The 7438-nt window shown below is 49.4% G+C and overlaps 1 pseudogene; it reads right to left on the reverse strand.

Annotated features, from left to right (window-relative positions):
• Nucleotides 1–450: 450 nt before the first annotated feature.
• On the reverse strand, nt 451–1882 carry LOC146195206 (uncharacterized; annotated as a pseudogene).
• Nucleotides 1883–7438: the final 5556 nt, after the last annotated feature.

The following is a 7438-nucleotide window of genomic DNA, read 5'->3' on the forward strand; positions in this document are numbered from 1 at the left end:
GAGAATTTAGCTTTACTGCATTGCTAGCACCTTAGGATAGCGCAACGCGCACAGCAGCAGAACAAACTAAGAATACTCAATTCAATAAGCGATGTTGGGTTGGAAGAATGCACACACCATGCTTTAAATCACCTCAACAGACTCTATTTAGTTAAGTGTCAAGTTTACAGAATCTGAACGCCATGCAAGGACCTTCTAGAATGAAGTCAATATGAAAAAGTCCACCATGCAACATATAGTGTGTTAAGAAAGAGCTTTTCCGACTTCATCAGTGGCATACCTGAAAAACAATGAAAAATGCGACACTTATTCAAATCTGCAGAATAAATCCAATCAGAAGTGCTTCAAGTTTAATAAAATACATACAAGAGATGTTTATTTTCAAATTGTTTTCGCTTTTTAACTTCATGTGCACAATTGTGCAAAGAGCACCTGAAGGTGTTACACTGCTTATCGCAGTTTTAGATTCTTTCTTGAAAGTGGCTTTCGAGCAAAGTACTTGTAAGCATCGTGCTTGTCTGTGATGCTAAATGCATAGTTTGCGAGGCCTCACAAAACGCACTGCAATAAGTTCCATCAGCTTCTGTCGGTCATGTCATTCTTTTTACATTGCAGCAACATTGTGGCACACAGAGCTGGAACAGCGTGTGCCACCAAGCTAGTCATGGGTCTCGGAAGAGCTGGATTTTTCTTCAGGGCTTCCTCAGAGAAAACACGCAAGATGTCCAGGACAAAAAGCAGCTGGTCAGAGGGATATAAAAGTCCCCCACGGTTCTGGCTACGAGTGAACGTCTGCAATGGCTGATTTGTTAGTGGCTTGGATGCGATTGGCACACAGTTCTCGCAGTTTATCTGCTCACTGATGACGCGGACAATATAGCCACCAACATATACGGTCGCAGATATCTGCAGGGAAGGCATGTATACAGGCAAAACAGTAGTGTTGAGTCTTTGAAGAACATTCAGAGCAGCTCTTCCCAGTTGCGAATGAGGTTTAACAGATGTTTCTGGCTTCTCAGGTGATACAGTTATTGACATGACTGCCGGCTCACTGTGTGCCACATTCGAAAGTGGATCGGATGCAGCTATTCCAATTTTCAGCACTTTCTGAAGCCCTGAAAGGGCAGCACGAACATCCAGTGCATCATTGCACCCAGCTGACCTTCTCAGTGTTCCAAATAGAGGCTCTATCGGGTCACTGTTGAACTTCCGTGTCAATACAAAAGTAAATTTTTCAGGCCTCAACAGGTGTTTTATGCAAGCCACAGTGCTGTACGAGTGCTCAGAATGCCTCGTATGTCTCCTTTGTCAGAAACTCACGAGGATGGGTGCACCTTGTTTTCAGTTCATGCAGATACATTGGCATTGTGACCTCTAGCCACTCAAGCCGGGCATCTTCTGTGCTGTCGTACTGCTTAACATCTGGGAACCTCTGGCGCAGATGTTGAACTGTATTACTGGTGTCGTGGAGAACAAACCAGCGATAGAAGTTCTCCATAAAAGTGATGGTCGTGCCTGCACTTGCGAATGAAATGGGACAAGTGTGACCAGCTTGTTCCTGAAGATGTTGTAAAACAGCCGTTACCGCAGGAGATATGAGTTCAATAGCCCTCACCACGTTCACTTTTTCTATGTTATTAGGAAAAACATGTTTCCGACTGAGGTAACGCACCGGCTTCACAATCAAGTTCTTTTGGAGCTCATACACATCTTTCAGATATGACACTGAAATTTCTCCTTTGGACCCAATGTTGTGTGCCAAAAATTGAGACCGCACATTTTTTAGCATATGGCAGGGGTCAGAGCTCATGAACAGTGGCCTATCCGGGTTACATGGATGGTCAGTTCTGTAGGTAACGATGCCGTTCCCTAGAAGTCTCATGGCTTGTATCCTGTTTACGTGGCGCCTCCTCGCGGCTGCCAAGCGCGCTACGTGAACGGAGACGCGATGGCGCTGAGAGCGTGAATTGCCGGGTACTGAAAAATAGAGGAGGCGTTGGTAAAGCTGTGGCCACCGCGATCGGCTCCCAAGTCATAGCGGCCACATTCATAACCTCCGCTATCGGTGGTAATATAGCTATCGCGGATCGCTCTTCATTCGCTTACTTAACTATTTGTACAAAGGACTATCAATCACGATTGAAATGAGAGGATATTGTTCGGCCAGTGCTGATGTCTTGGTGGAAGTAATTACAGCGATACAAGCGAACGTTTTTTTTTCCAACAGCTGCTGTCCGGTGCGACGCACCTGACGTCTGCTAGCTCCGCTGCTGTAGGCGTCGTGCAAAGCAAGAAAATATTTTACGAGATGGGCTTGCTGGTAAAGCGGCGCATAAGTCCGACGTTTATACCAACGTTAGCCTTTTCCGGAGCGCCGTTCGATGGCGCTTCGATGTGAAACCACTTAAGGCTAGCGACGTCTAGGGAGACAGGGAGCGGCGCAGTTCGTTCCCGGCGCGCCATCGAGCGGCACCATTGCCGAAAGCCCTGTACTTGCGCAGGCATATATGCTGTTGGGGCCCGAGTATAGCAGGCAGTTTCCATATGTACACCCAACGAAGTCGTCATTGAGTAAAGCGAGCAGAAGCGTAGAACTTTCTCAGAGCGCGGCCGGAACCGGCGGCAGCGCTGCCGCTGTTCGAGTCCGCTGCCATGCGTCCTCACTGCTCTTTGCTTTGCCGAGTGCACGTCACAATTGTTTGATGACGTCATACTGTTTACCTCTGTACACGTTTTCGTCACAGAGATGTCGCTGTCAATGGGTTTTGAAAAACGGAGTACTTGCCTGGCTCGCATCCTCGCATTCCTTATCTCGCATCCCTTCGCATTCCTTCCAACGCTTCAAATATTGGTGTCTATACCCCTTTAACAGTCGACCGCAAAGCGAACGCAATCTCCGGTAGATAGGGGTCCCAATATTTAGTCCTCTCAGTAAACGCAAAAGCATGCGCTTGATGTCGCGGCGAACTTGTTCAGTGGGTTTCGACTTGTTACAGGTGTTAATACACTTTTATTATCCGCAACTACATAGCGGTCAGCATGGCAGTTGGCCAACCAGACCTAGCCCAATCCCAAGCACACGGAACACAGCACACCAGACATCGCATGATACACCGCGTCCAGTCCAGTCAACGCCCCCGTGCAGTCTGCCTTCTGCACGCCACCTGGATGTCTACTCCGTACCGCTGGTTACCGACACAATACATAGGCGGCGCTAGTTACCACTACAACACTCCTGCCCCAAGTTGAAACTATGGTGTATACCGTTGCACGGGGCGGCGAACTCTGGATGACTGTCGACGCATTGGTGTTTGTAAAGCGGTGGAGTCACTAGCAGGTGAGGGGGTAGCAGGACGCATGGCGTTTGGTTCTGTGTCTCATTCCCCAGCGACTGCGATGTGAAGACTGGGGCTGGGGTGCTTGGCAGCGCAGTCCTTTCTGACCCTTGCATGATTTGCTCGTCCCTGCGATTCACGTCTGACCCCTCTTGTGGGCCTCCGAGCCGGCGCCGCAAGTGGTCTCCATGGCAGTGCCACACAGTGCCATCCTCCAGTACTACTTCGGCTGATGACGAACTGGTCGATGCTTTGGCAATTGCTGGTACCCATCGGGGCCCCGGTCTGAAATTGCTGGCCCAAAGCGTGTCCCCAGCCACGAGCCCTGGCTCCTTCCTGGCTTCAGCATCGCTACGCACTTTTTGCTGTAGGTGCTGCAGGCCCACTCTGGTGCGCAAGTCTGGCTTCAGCAGATCGATTGCAGTCTTCAACCGCCGACTTATGAGCAGTTCAACAGGGGAACGACCAGTGAGGGCATGAGGTGTCCTTCGGTATGTCAGCAAACTGCTCGCCACTCGGCACTCAAAATCCCCTCGTTGCACCTTTTCAGCTTGTGCTTAATGGTTTGCACAACTCGTTTTGCGGCTCCACTTGACGCAGGATGGTGTGGTGGAATCAGGATAGGCCGGACACAATTCCTAGCCAAGAATGCCTTTTACTGTGCGCTTGCGAATGTTGGACCATTGTCGCTCACCACGACATCAGGCAATCCATGGCTGGCGAAGACAGTTGTAGGCATGCAATTGTGGCCTCCGCCGATGGCGACGGTACCCGAGCCACCTCTACCCAGTTCGAGTATGCGTCCACAAATACCTAGAAGTACACGCCGTGAAAAGGTCCACCAAAATCTACGTGTAATCGGCACCACTTCCGCTCCGGGAATGGTCATGGTGCCAGTTGCATTGCCTTGGGAGCCTTACGATGCACCTGACCAACTGTGCACCGGCCCACTTTCACAGTGATGTCCGCATCAATACCTGGCCACCGCACGTGACTGCGGGCCACTAACTTAAATTTTTCAAAACCCGGATGGCACTAATGCAGCAGATTCAGCAAAGCTGCCCGTACCGACTCAGGTACTACCGCCCGATTTCCATGTAGCACACAGCCTTTCATCACAGAGAACTCCTACATTCGATTCGCAAATGGCCGAAAGTCCTGTCCAGGTGGCAAGTGCCCTCCCGACCACAACACACTACCCAGGGCAGCCAACACGGAGTCAAGATCAGTTGCTGCCTCCACTGCCGAGGCTGACATGTGGGTATGCACCTTCCAACATCAAGACGTCCTGGATCCTGGGCTCCTCTGGTAGCGCCCTAGCGAGTGGCTGGCGACTCACAGCATCAGCATGTTCCAAGGTCACCCCTGGTCTGAAGCACAACCGATAGCTGTATCCACTCAGCGTCAGGGCCCAACGCAACACTCGCAGTGAACTTTGAAGTGGAATTCGGTTCTCATGACCAAACAGTCCCAATAATGACTTGTGGTCGGCGATAATTTCAAATGGCCTTCCCCACACAAACTCATGGAACTTTAACATGCCAAAAATAACTGTCGTGCATCCTTATCCAACTGACTGTAATTGTTCTCGGCAGCTGTTAGTCTCCGAGAAGCAAAGGCTACTGGCTTCTCCTCTCCGGACGGCAGCCGATGTGCTAGTGCAACTCCAATGCCATACGGCGACGCATCGCAACACAGAACAAGGGCCACTCTGGGTCGTAATAAACCAACTTTCTTGCTGATGCGAGCAACGTCTTGCTTTGTGCAAATGCTGCTTCCTGTTCAGGTCCCCAGTGCCATGGGACTCCGTTCTTAAGTAACTGGTACGGGGGTGCAGTACTGTTGACAACTGTGGTAGGAACCTCCTGTAAAAACTAAGCAGACTCAGGAAGCTCTGCAACTCACGAGTTTCAGTCGGTGCCGGTGCTTTAAGAATGGCTTCAACTTTCTCTGGTGCTGGATGCAGACCACCCTTTTCGATGACATATCCCAGGTGCTATGCTTGCTGCGGCGAATACACATTCCTGCATCACTCAGTCGTTTCAACACTTCCTCCACGTTCATACGGTGGTCCTCTGCCGACACCCCAGCAACTAGTATGTCATCGAAGTACACGACAGTCTTTCGGCAACATCGAAGCAAATTCTCCATTTCGCGTTGGAAAATTGCCAGTGCTGATGCCACTCCAAATGGCAGTCGGTTGTACTTAAACAGTCCCTGCTGGGTATTAATAGTCACATATTTCTTCGAATCCTCATCCAGCTCCACTTGCTGGTATGCGTCTTGAAGGTCCAACTTCGAGAACAACACGCCTCCTGCCAGCTGCGCCCAGAATTCCTCGGCCCGTGGCATTGGATATGTCTCAATATCGGCTGCTCGGTTCACTGTGACCTTGAAGTCTCTGCACAGCCTAACTTTCGCGTCCTTTTGGTACTGGTCGTGGCTGCGCATCCTCGGGTACTCTTATCTTGGCTTTCACTCCTGAAAACTGTCCGAGACCTTCGGCGAATATATTAGGGAACCGACCTATCCACTCCTGTATATCATCGACTGCGTTAACGCTGAGCAGGTTCTTAAACGGCATCAAACGCCTTTGTCCTGTTTCTGCCCAATAGGGCCCGTGAACCACCTCTGACGATGAACAATGGCAGTTGTGCAACCTTTCCTCCAAACTTTGCAAGCATTGACGCTTTCCCCGCGACCGCTGACTGGTGTCCAAAGTAGCCTCTTCACTTGAGATCAGACTTCTCCATAGCCATCCTCGGAAAACGTCTCATGAATTCTGCCTCGTACATTACCGAGTAGACTGCTCCTGTGTCAACTGTTATGCGTATCGACTGATCATTGACGCTAACCATAGCGTAAATAGGTGGGACTCGAGGACGGTCACACTGTCTGGCTGTGGCCTGACGACGGTGTTCGCTGATCTGCTCTCCAGTAAACACTGATTACCGACGTCCGTTTCATCTGCCAAAATAGAAGCCTTCGCGAGTTGGTATGTATACATTCTAAAACAGCGCAAAAGAACAGAGACGAGAGAACGAAACGTACAACACGAGCGCTGACTTACAACTGATTTATTGAACATAAGTGAGCAATATATAGGAAGAAAACTGGGTGATAAAACCAGAAGTAGTCGACGTCAAACATGGTGTAGGGGGCCGTAAAAGCGATAAGAGCGTGGTAGGTTGATGAGGGTAAAAGACGATATAATCTAAAAAGAGATGATTGAAGTAGTGAACAGATACATTCGAAAGATGGGAAGCAGTTAATGTGAGAAGGTGTAAAGAGCCATAAAAACGATAAAAGCGAAGCATCGAAACATGATAAAATTGATAAAGTGTACAAAAGAAGTGGAATGCATAAAATTGACAGGTTACTGCTAAAAACTGCTTAAACTTTAACGGCGAGTTAAACGATGGCGATCAATGTTCTGCAGATAGAAACCTTATTTCTTTGTCGGACAGAAGCACAGACGGAGCACTGACACAGGTGTATTTATTAGTTTTTATGTTAAAAGCCTCAATCACTTCCCTAGTCGGTTGATCAGCGTGATGTCCTATGACTCTGCATTGTTGAAAATCTGGTAGACATTCGCTGCAGTTTTTGATATGGTCTGCGATATGTCCTTTGTCACTTTTTGCACATCTATGTTGTGTTCTCGCAAACGATCATTGATGCATCTTCCTGTCTGTCCGATGTATTTGTCACCACATGTTAAGGGGATTGAATAGATGACTTCGTTTTCACATGGGATGAATTGCTTTTTATGATTGGTCCTGCAGGTTCTTAGAACCTGCAGGTCCTGCAGGTTCTTAAGTTGAGTTGAGGACACAGCAGTCAGCATGGCGGTTGTCCAACCAGCCCTAGCTCTAACCCAAGCACACGGAAGACAGCACACCAGACACCGCACGAGACACCGCGTCCAGTCCAGTCAGCGCCCCCGTCCAGTCTGCCTTCTGCGCGCCACCTGGATGTCCACTCCGTGCCCTTGGTTACCGACACAACACCTCGGCGGCGCTAGCTACCACCACAACACGACTGAGCATGATAGGTGGTAGTTTTCGTATGCTTAATGCCAAATGCATCGCACGAATCTACGA

This window comes from Amblyomma maculatum, chromosome 3, assembly GCF_055883805.1.
Source record: "Amblyomma maculatum isolate TAMU_Amacu chromosome 3, ASM5588380v1, whole genome shotgun sequence".
Lineage (NCBI taxonomy): Eukaryota > Metazoa > Arthropoda > Arachnida > Ixodida > Ixodidae > Amblyomma > Amblyomma maculatum.